Genomic DNA, 15,077 nt, shown 5'->3' with positions numbered 1-15,077 from the left:
AAACATCTTAAAACACTCCTGTGAGTGATGCTCTGTACACTCTGCATCCAGATTGTTCCAACTACTGGTTTGGCAAGCAGTGTGTACCTGACAGTAGTCACAATCTATCTTGTATCCATTCTGTCGTTCCTGAAATACTGACTTTTGATGTGTTTTTCCCCAAACCAGATTTGATCCAAACTGAGAAAAAGAATGACCTAACTGCATTTTAAGCTGGTAATGTGTACAGTCACAGCTTGGGTAGTTTTACTAGCGTAGTTGTTGTTCTTCAAAAATATAGTACTTTTATTTGGCTATAAAGCAAATAAGTGTAGTAACAGAAGAATAGCATACACTGAATGGAAAAATCATTTTGCCTTAGTAACATTGTTTTTACTACTCCCTCCAACCTTCTGACATCTCATAAAGCTCTCCAAGTGCCTATTCACATTCTTGGTCAGTTTACGAAAAATTAGTACACTTCTCACCAATCCCAACCAAGGCAGATGCTAGAACTAAAGTGCCTCTGGTTAGTTATCAGTATGGCAGATCAATAGTTCCTGAACTCCAAGCCAAAGTTTGTTTTAGAAGGGATTTTGTCCCTTAGGCATTGAAGCTTATCACTAACACTCCTTGGTAAATGTTGCATCTATGAATTCACCCCTACTGGAGCTCAATATAAAGGAAGTTGCTCCTTCTTCCATCTTCCTTGCAGGAATAGTATTAATGGGCAACAGCCGTAGTAGAGAATGCTGTTCAGGGCCAAAATAATTCACAACCAAGCCTCTAGCGCTACTTTCGTACACAGCAGCACAGGTCTCAGATCAATTCAATGCAGAGACTCCTAGGACCAACTCTGTGATGTGCTAAACCAGAAACACACACATACCAAGCATCTTACCCCATGTTTGCTGCTTTCAAAAGAATCAGCCCCTACAGTCCATGCAAGTTCATTCCAGGGCGAACAATTCTGCAATGTGCGAAAATGCCCAGATGCGGATGCAAGCCTTTTACACAATGGAAGATTAAGGAAGTTATCAAGGCACAGATAAGAGTTGGCAAAACAGACACTTTTCGGGTTGTTGTTTTTTAAAAAAAACACCTTTACATTTTATTTTTTAAAAATTCAAGTTAAAGATAAAACAAAGCAGATGCAAAGGGTGAAGACTAACATAACAAGCTTAATACTCAATAACAAGGCCTACTGATAAACTTAACGTTTTCTTACTCCCTTTGATTTTCTATACACAATGTACTTCACAAGCTCTATCTGCAGTGATGACAAACCAGCAGAAAATAGCATATTGGGCCGCAATGTGTCAGTGATATTTCCTTGGAGAAAATTAAACAAACACAGATTGTACAAGGGTACACACCTTGTGCAAGGGGTACAAGGTGTTATTTCAAGAAATGCAGAGAAGCTAGGCCTGCTTCAGGAAGTTTCACAAATATAATGTATTTACAGAAAACTGACTTTTGTTACTCATGTGTTGTATTTTATGCATTTATACCTTTCAGTGTAAAACATTTTTACAATAATTGGACAACTAGCATGCTTCAGCAAAGCAGTAAGGTTTTAAATCCCAAAGAAGGATTCCTGTGCTGAGAAAACTGAAATTAAGGGTTTCTTCATAGATTACTCTATGAGTAAAACAGCAACAGCAGCATCTCCTGAGCAGAGTTTTATTCTGGGGTTGCTGCTTGTCTATGAAAATCTGCTCCTAGGAGGGTTCGGAGACTCTTAGAGCTGGTTTTTGGAGTGCAGGAAGCAGGTTGAGGGAGGACGGGGAGATAAATTGGTAAAAGTCACTCTTCTCCCTTCAGCCATGGGGATCCGAGTCCTGGATCAAACGCATTTCATGGATGGAAGGAGCCACATCATTTGCAGAACCCGAAAGTCTGGATCTAACCCTTTGAGGAGTTTAAAAGGGGGGAAGGGTATAATCCAGGTCTGTAAATCTATATTTACTGTATACTATAATTCTGCACTAATACACAGACACACACACACAATGTGTATATGTATATGCATGCATTAAATATATAAATGACTCGATTGACCCTTTTTCTCCTTTCCATCCTGCACCAACAGCATTCAGTTAGAAACACCATGATGAAGGCTCAAAAGGATATACATAGGTCATGAGTAAAAACATGCTGCCTTAGGGCCCAGTAACTAGGTGGAATCACGGCATCAAGGAGCCAACCCAGAAGCTAAAAAGGCATGTGCAAAAAAATTGTGGTTTAATAACTTGCTAGAAGCCCAATTCCTAAGAGTGGAGAGTCGAGGTTTTGTGAGCTCACCATTCTTTACTTCCTTCTTAAAGGAACCATCTCAGAGACCAGAGCTCTACTCCTTCCCTCCCAAATCCACCATCCTTGGCTAGCCAAATTGGTGTCCCTCCAGGTATTGTGACCTACAACCATTGACCATGCTGGCTGGAGGGCATCATGTTTACTATCCCTCAATATACAAATAAAGCTTCCTGAGAAGTCATTTTATAGTCACTTGAAAAATCCACTTCAGGAGGTGTGCTTGACAGCCAGGATGTGCACAAATCCCCATGTGCTAAAGCACTCTGCTGTGTCTTGTGCATTAGCACATCCAAGGTGTGTGTTTTCTGGCCGTTAAATGTAGAACCTGTCATGCATCTCTGCTTATTTACAACCGTCACTGACACGCGGCAGACCCTTACGATATTTTGCCAGGTGCCTGATGACACCTAATAATGTCCACTGGCATGCCTGAAACATTTATCAAAATTCGCCAACTGCTGCCTCACAGCACTTTCAAGCCATGGGGAGCTCAGGAAATGAGGCCAACTTTTAGGGATTTAGCTGTCACTAAACGTGGGCTTAAAAAAAAAATATTCTTGCGATTTACCTGGAATTTTACAAACTTCATCCCACCCCAGTGTGATCTTAAGCTAGAAACAATAAGGTTAAGTCAATGCTGAGGCAACACTGGATTGTTATTAGGGCTGAAAATCAAAATCATATGAGTTTGAAGTGGTTAAATCTGCATTGTATATAAACAAACAAAATATTTTTAAAATGTTGCTGCTACTTATTTTTATTTTTTTTATTTTTATTGATGATGGTGGTGGTGATTGTCTCACAACACACGCTACACATAAATGAAGCATGCCCTTTTTTGAAAGAGAGAAAGGGGTTTTCCGGGCTCAATTCAAAGTGCTGGTTTTGACCCATGAAGCCTTATGTAGCTCAAGACCTCAGTAAGTCAAGGACCACCTCTCCCCACATGAATCAATAGGACTCTGCATCTAATGTCCTTCTCTGTGTGCCTTCTCCAAAGAAGGTGCAGATAGTGGCAACACAAGAAAGGGACTTTTCAGGGGTGGCTTCCTGCCCATGGAATGATCTCCCCAAGGCGGTGCAACATGCACAATCACTGGCTACTTTTAGGCACCCTTCACAATGAAAACATTAGGTGGGAACATTCAGCACAGGAACAGACCATTACTACTGGTCCCTGAGCATGTGAATGTCCTACTTTTGATGCTAGAGGTCTGGCTGGTTCTACTGCTTCTCTGGGTGCATGAATAGGCCAGGGAATGAACAGCTGAAGACTGTGTAGGATCCTTGTAGCTATGCAGAAAAGGGGCAACTAACAGTTTACAGAGACAGGGCCAACTCTGGCAGTGCATGCCACCTTCACCACTCTCATATGCTTGCCAACTTGCATAGAGTACTTTGTTTTCAGATACAGAAGCACTGACTGTACTTGCTACTGGTTCAAGGAAGAAGACAGACTTTGGCTGCAATCTAAGCAGTACAGGCAGGGTACAAGAGTGGACAGTCCCCATTCTTCCAAATGAAGAAGCAGGCTGCCTTTTTATAGAACTGCTGTTTTATGCAGCACCCATAATTCACACACTTGACATCTCTTTGGTGGACTTTTAACTTGTTGACTTACTACCCCAGAGCACATCATCTCTAGGCATTAGCGCTTTGACGCTACTGGAAACAGACAGGCAAGGTTTATAGACAGAAAAATGTCTTGTTTTTATGGCTGCACAATAGGGAATTCCTATTATTGTTAAGGCTATATAAAAAATATTGATCCACTGTTATGACTTAAAATGTAACATGGGATCTTCGGAGGGGGAAAAAGGGGACGGCTACTGTCTATCATGCAATTCTTCAATTATATAAAAATGTGGTGATTGATAAGCAAATGCCTACCTAACTGAACTGACTTTTTTGGTGCATGCACTTTTTCATCTGGTGAAGAAGAAGAGATTTTTTTGTTTCATTTTTCTGCTTGTCATATTCTATCTTTTCCTTTTATTTATTTATTATTAAAAACAACAGTCTGGTTGTCTGCTTTCACTCGGGGACTCCAGGGAATTTTGCCAGCATTATAAAACTTCACATTATCCCTTTGAGGTAAGCAAGTGTTATGTATTTCTTCATGTACAAAATTAAAAATACAATAATTAACACGCTGCCAAACATGAAAATGCCAAATTGCTAAAATTCCTAGCCCTCTTTATCACACTGGCACGGCAGTTTCCAAATACTGGCTTTTGGGAGGGAGGAAACACAATTATTCCAAATTACAGATTTATAGGCATTTTCCAACAAAAGTTTTTGAGTTCATTCAATGTTATCTTTTTTGTATTATTCTGGACACCTCAAAGATTGAGATCATCGTCAGAAACTACCACTGAAATGATAATCAGGTTACAAATCCTATACAGTACACATTTAGATGGGAGTAAAATCCTATTGAATTCAATGGTGCTTACTTATGAGTAGACATGAACAAGATTGTTCAACTATTCTAAACTCGTCCTGAAGTCACCTTCAGGATATTATCAGCCTTGCTCTTATTAATATTCACTCTAACAACGTCAATGTTCCTTTGTTACAGATTGAAACTAATTAGTAAGTCCCAATAATCTTCAGTGCATATCAATACATTAGAAACAGTCATATTCTCTTTGTATACTTTCACTTATCATATGAATGACTGCTGTAAACAAGAACTCACTGCACTAAGATCTGATGTAGGCCCACCAGCGGTCCCCTTCAGGTATTGTCATGGTGACAAGGAGCTCACCAGCACCAACTGGTACCCACTGGGGAGTGCAGGGCAGAGGCAGGGCAGCTAACAACAGGGAGCCAGCAGTTAACAATAGGTGGACATAATGGTGGGCGGTGCATAGAGAAACTGCAATCCCATGCATACTCACATATCATTAAGTGGTCCCGCAAGACTCTCAGCAATTTTCAACTGGTCCGTGGGCAAAAATATTTGGAAAGCATTGATCTAGAAAGATGCCTCCTGTTACACATATGCAGGGGACAAGTTCTATGCAGCTGGTTCCGTGCTTTTCAGAGCAGCAAAAGAGGCAGATATTCAGCAGGTATAGCTTTCCCCAGAATTGAGATTTAACTAAGTTTAGGAGTCCGCTACAGGCATCAAAATAAATGAGCCCTGCATTTTTAACATCCAAAAGGCATTTCAGGGCATGTAAAGTTGTCGGACCCAGAAGACCAGTGGACCCTTTGCTAGTTTTGGCTGCACACATTTTTCACCCTGCTTCTTCCTCAGCCTCACATTCAAAATGCAAACTGTTGGATTACTAATCAATGCACACTCATTGTACACTCAACCATACTAGCTTCCCTATGCATAAGCAACTATCAATTCCAGATGCACAAAGCATACCTAACTACAACTAATATTTCTGAATGCTTCTATAACTTGCGTGTAAACAGCAACACATAGCATCTGCTATACTGCAGCCTAGCATAAAACCATAATGACCTTTCCAAATTTCAACTATTTCACAGACGTTTTCAATAATCTTCCTCCAGAATCTCATAACATGCTATTTCCTCTTAATTGGGTGATAATTAGCGCACAGTGTACAATTCCCTTTATATTTTAAAATAGCCACCACAAAGCTTTGGTACCACGCAATTCAGCATTTTCTTGGGAGTAAAGGATTTCATTAAAAAGACCTTGAGGAAGCTTCATACACTCTTATCCCTATTATTTCAACACATTTATAGGCACTTACAATAACTTGTATTTGTATAGTGCTTTTCCTTAGAATAACAGCAGAATTTTGAGCACTAACACAGACTTGGGGTGAAACCAGCAAGTTCATTCCTGATCTGTTTCTGATGGGTCTTCCCTTTTTCAAGGCACTTCTGCCACTTACATTTGTTGATAATTTCTTGTTTTGCTGCCTTTCAGCTCACAGTCTTTCAGTTTAGTTCTTTAATGCATTGAGTTCTTCAGCCACTATGGACTTCAAAGTAAATGAATCTATTTTTTATCATGCAGCTGGACAAAAATAACTTGACCACTACCATCTTTTGGGGTTGCTGGTTTTTTTAAAAACAAAAACAAAACTCCAATACTGAGAAAATGTTTTGTTTTTTTTTAATTATAAAATGTTTCTGCCATTTTGTCTCACTTGTCCTGAACACATAATTATAAACAAAAACTTCCTAATTAGAATTACCTAGTTGAGACACACACATGAGCCATAGCACAGTGGCAGGATACATGCTTTGAATGCAGGAGGTCCCAGGTTCATCCCTTTGCATCTGTGGCTAACATGGTCAAGTAGTAAGTCACAAGAAAGATGCTCGGTCTGAGACCCTGGATTGCTACCACCAGTCAAGAGCAGACAATATTGAGCTAGATGGAATAAAAAACGTGATGGAGAGCTTAGTAGCTCACAAATACTCACAATGCATTAGAAAAACAAAGCCAGAAACCTACCCAGAGCTTGCCAGTCACAGGCATTAGCTGAGAAATACATGTTTGAACTGGAAACCAGTGTGCACTTTAAGAGAAATGTGCATCTTTAATCATGCAACACTTCCTAAAGGAATTATTGAAGTGATAATAAATAAAAGTTAAATTTCAACCTTTGCTTAAAAACTATCATCTGGAATCATCCTTGGGCACTTGAAATTAGGAGTTCTACTTCAAGAAGGCAGTGGTACCCACTGTACCCGCCAAGTCCATGTTTCAAAGCAAATGTGATTATCCCGAAGCAGTGCACACTTTCCTGGTTACTCATAATGAGCTACTACCAAAGCACAAGTCCCTTTGCTTTAAAAAGAGGCAAATGTTTGATCTGCGTTGACATTATTGTGTTGAGTATTATGAGGTATAAAAGAGTTGCAGTGGCCTCATTTCCATGCCATGCTAAACCATGGTTTAGTGTGAAGTGTGCAGGTTCCAGAAGAGCTTTGCTCCTCCACTGACATTCTGGTGCTGTGTTGCATTGAGGTAAGTAATGGCCTGGCTTGGCTTAGGTTTAGCTCTCTTCAGACTAACCACAAGCTGATCCTCTGAAATCAGTGACACTACTCAAAACATGTTTAAGGCTGGTTCCAACCAAGTATATTCCAGAATGGTCTTGTAAACCTTGCTAAGAATCTTCTCACTCACATGCACACTGAAATTGTTATACACACAGGTCCTTCGGTTTCAGTTTCTATGAATCAGTAGTAAACAGGGTCTGGATTTCTGCCCACAGATACATATGTGATTCAGAGTGACATCATACCAAAGTCAAGATGCGTGCTTGCACATGTGACAAGCCTCTAATTTTACTGGCATGCATGACATGCCATAAGACTGTGAGGCTCCAATATTTTCTGGCTGAAAAATGTCCATTCCTGAGTGCGCTTGCTGCCAACACATGGAACATGAAAACAAGAAATCTGTACACCTCTGATGAGCTCAGAAGTTTCAAAAGAAGCAGGCAAATTGTGTTTCTCTCATTTCTCACTTTTCATGCTTAACAGGTGCTTTTTCTCTTTTGAAACTTGGGTTACTCACTTTAGAGGAAAAATGGATAATGTGTTCCTTTGCATAACATGAAAAACAGGCTGCAGCTGTCGTATGTTTTTCAATATCTAATATCCACAGTAGCAATTAAATGTTTTTTCACCTAGGTTAAAATAATAGGAAAGTGGGGAGAAAGTTGCAACTTTACTCCACATAGAAGTATTTTCACCTAGCCAATCATTCCCAATGGTGTTTTATCAATGGTGTTGCTATAAACCAGTAAAGTTTTGCGCATGGCTTAAAAATTACTGCAATTTCGCATGCTCAGCATCTGGTATTCAGATTTTTATACGACTTCCTAAAGTGACATTTCAGGAACAAAAGTAGTGGAATAAAATGCATTTTTTATTTGATCCAGAGAAAAAAGGTGTGCATGAACAGTTGTGTCATCACGACACATGCAATACCTCAAGGACTGCCTCTCCCCATATACCGGTAAACTGACCTAGACTCTATGTTCATCATCTGAAGCCCTTCCGTTTGCCTCCTCCACATGAGGTCTAGAGGGTGGCAACACAAAAATGGGCCTTTTCTGCAGTGGCTGCCTATTTGTGAAATGCTCTCCACAGGGAGGTTTGCCTGGTGCCTTCCTTATACAATGGTACCTCGGGTTAAGTACTTAATTCGTTCCGGAGGTCCGTTCTTAACCTGAAACTGTTCTTAACCTGAAGCACCACTTTAGCTAATGGGGCCTCCTGCTGCTGCCGTGCCGCCGGAGCACGATTTCTGTTCTCATCCTGAAGCAAAGTTCTTAACCCGAGGTAATATTTCTGGGTTAGCGGAGTCTGTAACCTGAAGCGTATGTAACCCGAGGTACCACTGTATATCTTTAGGCGCCAGGCAAAAAGGCTCCTCTACAACCAGGTCTTAGGCTGATTCATATTTTATGGCCTTTTAAATGTGTTTGTGGGGGGAGACATTGCTTTGTTGGTTCTTTAACTATTTATTTGTGCTTTTATCTCAAATTTTAATCTTCTGAACTGTTCTGAGATCTTTTGGTGAAGGGCAGTATCTAAATCTCATAAATCAATAAATAAAATAAATGTCCGTTAGAAAAGAAAAGGCAAAACCAAACCAATTCCAGGCTGCAAATTCTGATCCAATCCAAAAGTCCCATACCGCTTATGATTTCCTCACCTATCCTCTCTTTCAAGGGGGCATTATGTAACAGAGAAGCAAGATTCCTTCCCTCAGAAATGCCCTCTTATACTTAAGCAAAGCTCCATGAATGCTGACAATGCTATACAAATCACAGGTCGCCAACCTTTTTCAGCCAGGGGGCACATCTGGGAGTGCCGTGGGCAGCAGTCACAAAATGGCTGTATTGAAAGCATAGCACAAAATGGATGCCACATCTAAAAGAGCACAGAATGGTGCAGAAATGCGCTCCCTGCAATCAATGGGAGGAAAGTCGCGTACCGTGCTCCCTCACAGAGAGAAGCTCTGTGTACCTCTTCTCTGTTCAGAATAGATGGGAATCTATTCAGGCAGAAGCTATTAAGGCAGCTTCTATGTAGGAGAGGATGAGCCACTAAAAACAGAAACTGAGCATTATGGATATTTGAGAGGATATTTACTGAGACTTTTGCAGTTGCCGTAGGAGGAACTGGCACTCACACTGGTGCCCACATTTGTCATTAAAGGGAACTTCCTGTGCCCTGATTAATCATAAGTTGGGACCTATAAGAATAATTCACCCCAGAAGTTTGTACTAACCATACCCACACCATGGTTTCAGCTTCAAAACCAGCAAACCATGCTTTAGAGTGGCTTAATTGCTTTCTTCCCCCCTGTGCTCAGTACTCAACTTTGTAAATTCATTCGCCATCGCCATGGTTTCAGTAGTGTCTACAGCAGCCTTTCCTAACCTTGGGTTCTTTGCAGTTAAGAAGCTACAGAACTAATAAATTTGCCAATGGCTAATACAGGTTATTTCCAAGCAGGTAGTATGGCTATTGATGTCTGGCTCTGTGCAGTCTGTCTTAAATCAAGAGCGGAATAAACCATCTGCAACAAAGCAAATTAAGATGCTCAGTCTCATAGTCTGAAGACCATGCAAAGGGCAACAAAAGAACAGGATGTGAAGACAAAACCTATCAGGCACAGAGAACACTAGAAGCTAGAAGTTGTGTAGGTGTATTAGCAATCCTACTATCCATCTGTCATAAATCTTACTTGTTACCATACATCACCCACTGGCAGAGGGCTGTCTGCTGGAGGAATAACACTACGCTGAAATGTTCTGTAGTATATTAAAGCCTTTCTCTTTCTTACGCATTTTTCATTGAGACGATGGCTCTCTTGCCCATAGAAACGTGAGCTTCTAATGTATGTGATCAAAAAAACATGAAAGTTTGCATTCATGTATAGGGAAAAAAACATTCAAAGATGTTCACTGGCAATAAATCTTCACCAAATATAAGGAGACTGGAAATTTCTTACACTGACATGGCTAACATTCCCGGGGTGCTGCAAGAATATCTAGAGTTTGCCTATCTGTCCACTTATATTTTATTAGGTATGTTAAAGACTGAGTTTACAATTAACTGAACAGACAGTGTACAAAAGGCTTTTAGAACTAGACCATATGGTCTAGGGAAAGGAACAATCTGGATGATCCACATTTCAATCTGCAGCCTTGTCCACCTCTATAACACATTATACTGCTGCAATAAAATATTAAGATAGATTGGTGTGTGTGTGTGTGTGTGTGTGTACACACACACACAAACACACACACCCCAATCAGTCTTTCATATCACCAGGCAACAAGTTTTTTCCAGCGAGGGAGAAAAGATTTTTTAGGAGAATAATATATTAATTAAACAAAATTAAAAATTCTGAAGGCTTTTGTACAGCTTCTCCAACTCTAATAAATAATATTTCTCTATGTAAATAGGTAACTGTCGAGTTTATGCTTTAGCATACCAGTTTTACACAGGATATGCCGGTTGAGGGCTTAATGTTAACAAATGACATATACTTGGAAATCAAACAAAAACAATCAAGAAACACCTATTATTAGAAAGCAAAGGACAGCTGACAAGTTCACAGCTGGAACAAATGTAAATCATTCATCAGTTGTTAACATTTGCTACTTAGTTCAATGCCACCATCAAAATCTTTTTTTAAATAATTCTTCACGGATGATGCCTGTTCACAATAGGTACAGAAAATAAACCAAAAATAACACATCCGCACTTGGGTGTGTGTGGAGGAAGCCACAGCTTTTTGATGAAACTAAACCCTTATTGTATGATGTAGAGAAAGATGCGACATTCAAATAAATATATATTTATTTTATGGGGTCTTCTACAAATTCAATAAATAAATAACTCCTAAGCTTTTGCATAGGAGATCTGGTGGCTATCTAATGACCCAACTAATGTTACTTTTCAAAGGAATAAGATGACTAAGGTATCTTTATGAAGATGAGAAATGTCCATCATTATGATGGATGTGAGGAGGGCAAGTCTTTATGTTGCAGGCACCCCTGGAGTGTGTCATGTGACTGAGCATCTCTGCACATGTCAGCATGCAATTCTCCACAGAGAAGAGCTGCTTCTTGGTGCGGTGTCCTCCACGCTTGTGGAAAAGAGTAATATCGGTGCCTACATGTAGAAAAAAGTGACAACGGTGCAACATCTTCCATAATAGATTGCTATTATCCTAGATGCTTTTTGAGACCTAGTCACTAACTCAGTTCTGTAAAAGTGACATTAATGTACAGTGGTACCTCGGGTTACAGACGCTTCAGGTTACAGACGCTTCAGGTTACAGACTCCGCTAATGCAGAAATAGTACCTCGGGTTAAGAACTTTGCTTCAGGATGAGAACAGAAATCGCAGCGGCGCAGCAGTGGGAGGCCCCATTAGCTAAAGTGGTACCTCAGGTTAAGAACAGTTTCAGGTTAAGAACAGACCTCCAGAACGAATTAAGTTCTTAACCCGAGGTACCACTGTAAGAGAATCCACTGTTGCATTTTTAGAGGGTCATGATTTTTAGAAGGGAGACAGGAAGACAGGAATTTCAAAGCCAATTCCCTCCCTGCTGCATCAGGTGAGAAACCTATGATTCTCCAGATGATGTCGGACAACAACTCCCTTCCCTGGCCACAGGTCATGCAGGGAACTGGGAGTCCCAACATCTGGAGGGCTACATGTTCTTTCCCCCCCCCCATGGGGGTTAAATAATATTTTGGAACATGTGGAATGGGCAAAGAGAACGCAGAGGCTTTATTCTCCAAGCGAAATTCTCCTACAATTTTATACACAACGGAGCAGTGGTTGGTTTTTCTCTCTTCCCAAAAAACAGAGCCTTGTTAGTTCGATCAGGCCAAAGGTCCAGCTAGTTCAGCAACCCATTCTCACAGTGGTCAACTAGATGCCCATGGAAAATCCGCAAGCAGGACATGAGCTCAAGAGTATGGTCCCCAACTGTGTTTCCTAGCAACCAGCATTCAGAGAAAACCTTCAGTACTGTAGTGCTGTACGCAGCCATCATGACTGGAAGCCACTGATAGCTTTATCGTCCACAAAGTTGTCCAATCCTCTTTTAAAGCCATCCAAAATGGTGGCCATCACTACAAACCAGCAATCAGGTTGCTACTCTGATTAGCAGTCCCTGCCAGTGCCATCTAGACCAAGAGTCTTTGTATATTGCAACACTGAGGAAAACTTGGTTCTACAGTCTCCACAGGGACAATCAGAATATAAACGTGTTTGCAGAACAGACAGAAAAATAGCCTTTTTAAAAAAATTAAAGGACTATTTTCAAGTAATGTATCCTTACCAAACCACAGTGAACAAATTACACAAATTATAGTATCCTGCTATAGGATGTCAAGTCACATGGAAGACTCCAGGATTTCTTACTTCAGCTGAAGCAGGAACCTAATAATTAACAAATCAGATATCCACAAACAGTGGGCAGCCATTACCACTGCAGATATTGTTGACAGCAGGAACTTCACACTCCAGCCACACTGGAAGCTACAAAGATCATATTCAATCATTGAAACTGGAAGATGAAACCCTAGGAAACACTTTGTTAATATGTTGTTATTAATTCTGAAGTGTAAGTCAGAACTTTGAATACTCTGATCAACTCCTCTTACTTTTTTTCTTGGGGGGGTGGGAATCACTAGAGGTGTGATAAAGCATGCAAGTCTCTCTGGGCTAAGTGCCCCCATCAAAGCATCTTATAGGTATATTAAAAATTGAATGGGCATAAACAACTTCAGCAGGCAGAGTTTGAGGACGATATTCCACTGATCTCTGAATTTTATAAACATCAACACTTGGGAGAGTTTGCATGGGAATAAGGCAACTAATTATTGTCTATTGCTTTAGGGCACGCCTGGTGCTCTCTACAGGTATCTCTACTGCTGCTTTTTTCCTAATGTATTGCCTCTTGAAAGCTTTCGCTGTAACGACTTGCTGATCTACTCCAAAGCAATCTAAGTATACTGAAACTACTTTATATTCCAGAGAAATGCGCTATAACTTCTGAAAAGATGTTTCCTAAACAGAAGCAGCAGTTGAGAATACAGTGTATGCTTTGCAAGTGAATAGTGAACAAAATTACTTCTACAAGTTGAATTAAATTGTAGTGTTCATCCTACGTAGAGTGTGTGTGTGTGTGTGTGTGTGTGTGCATGTTGTAACAAAAACATTAATTATTTTGCAAACAGAAAAAAGCATAACATTACAAATCATAACATTGTAGCAAAGATCTGCATTTTTTTATTCTACTTAGAGAATATTGCCCTTGCAGTTATCGTATGCTTGAAGTGGATATAACCATTTTATTTTGCAAAATTTCAGTAACCCTGAAGGCTGAATTCTGCTCCATATCAAAATGTGCACTTCCATTGAAAACATACATCTCTATGGTTTTAAGGATAAACGTCAAGGAGGAAGGTTTGAAGGCCCATCAGCTGATGGGGAACTGGGAGTGCACAGGGTAGCTTTAGGCTCCTGATTGTTCCTTCGAAGCCCCACCCTTGCCCATCACATACCTGATGTCATGTATGGCACCAGATGTGGGATGGGTGGGATAAGCTTCCCCTGCCTTACAGACTGCACAGCAGAGCATGTTCTGAGAGCCAGGCATGCAGGTGGTTGGGCTACTGACAGAAGTAGCTGTTTTGCGTATACAGATTCACTCACTAAAATGGGTGGCATTCAGCTAATTGTTCCACTTACACAATGAAGCTTTTCCCCCGTCCTCCTTTCCATACTCACTGAAATTTGTCCGGGGGGTTGGAAGAACCCCAGGAACAGCATATAGGAGTAGGAGAAAGCTGATTGTCCCATCTGGAAATTGAAATGCTTGTCCTGGTGGAATAATCACCTCAGTCAGTGCAACAGTGAACTCCTCCCAATGAGTATAAGAGAAAACTTGACCTAAGCCTAGCTGGGAACACACACAGGCCTGATTTTGCTGGGCCCTAGGACCCTGAAAAGCTCTCTAGAAATCAAAGGGGGTAGCAGTATCTGTTGGCGTGCTGATGCTGTGAGCCTGTCCATCTCATGTATAATCTGTATACAGTATATGTGTCAATCAAACCATACGTCACCAAAGGCACAGAAGTCCCTTCATTCGAAGTCAACCAGATTCCCTTCATTCTAAGGAAGAGGCAGGGAACCTCCAGCCCACCAAGCTACCCCATTTGGCCCACAAGACCACTCACCTGTGCTACACCCAGCATCATCAGGTGTGGGGCAGGTAAAAATCTGGCTCAGTCAAAAGTGGATTTGCTGATCAACTGTTCCTGCAACCTTCTATGCAAAGAGAGCTAGCAGCTGGTTGTTGGGTCTTGCAGAGAGCCCCCTGCAAATTGCTGTACAAGACAGCATTTTGAAATTGGTTTCTCAACACCCGAGAATCAACCGATTGTCAGATTTTGCTGTGGTTTCTCAGGAGGGTCTTGCACTGTACTTTTCAAAGCACTCTTGTGATGTATGCAGAGCAAACAAACAAACATTGTGACATTGGATGATGGGCAGGTGGGTGATCCCGCCTATCTGCCAAACTTTATGCACAAGAGGTAGTGGAAATAACTAACTGGCCCTCCAGCCAGTACCAGTTCTGTACCCATGTCCTAAAACAATCTTGATTTTGCCTCCCTGACCCCCTCAGTCCTGCCTTCATGTAGCTGTCAAGCCGCACTGTTCACCGGCTGCCACAGGCATCAAAGCAATTTGCACGTCAACTGTTCTCCATAAAACATCACAAACTAAGTAAATTC

At 40.9% G+C, this 15,077-nt stretch overlaps 1 protein-coding gene across 6 annotated transcripts in view; it reads right to left on the bottom strand.

Annotated features, from left to right (window-relative positions):
• Window positions 1-15,077, bottom strand: part of GTDC1 (glycosyltransferase like domain containing 1) — a 199,273-nt gene that overhangs the window by 153,350 nt on the left and 30,846 nt on the right. Inside the window, exon 1 of one of the 6 annotated variants that reach the window (XM_083411099.1) lies at window positions 8,963-9,070. The exons of the other annotated variants lie outside the window; for them this stretch is intronic. The gene's annotated coding sequence lies outside the window, so the exon portion shown is untranslated. Of the gene's footprint in view, window positions 1-8,962; window positions 9,071-15,077 lie in introns of those variants that run through there. 6 annotated transcript variants of the gene reach the window in all.

This window comes from Podarcis tiliguerta, assembly GCF_965153285.1.
Source record: "Podarcis tiliguerta genome assembly, chromosome: 1".
Classification (NCBI taxonomy): Eukaryota; Metazoa; Chordata; class Lepidosauria; order Squamata; family Lacertidae; genus Podarcis; species Podarcis tiliguerta.
The sequence above is the reverse complement of the archived record's forward strand: the minus strand, read 5'-3'. Positions and strand labels throughout refer to the sequence as shown.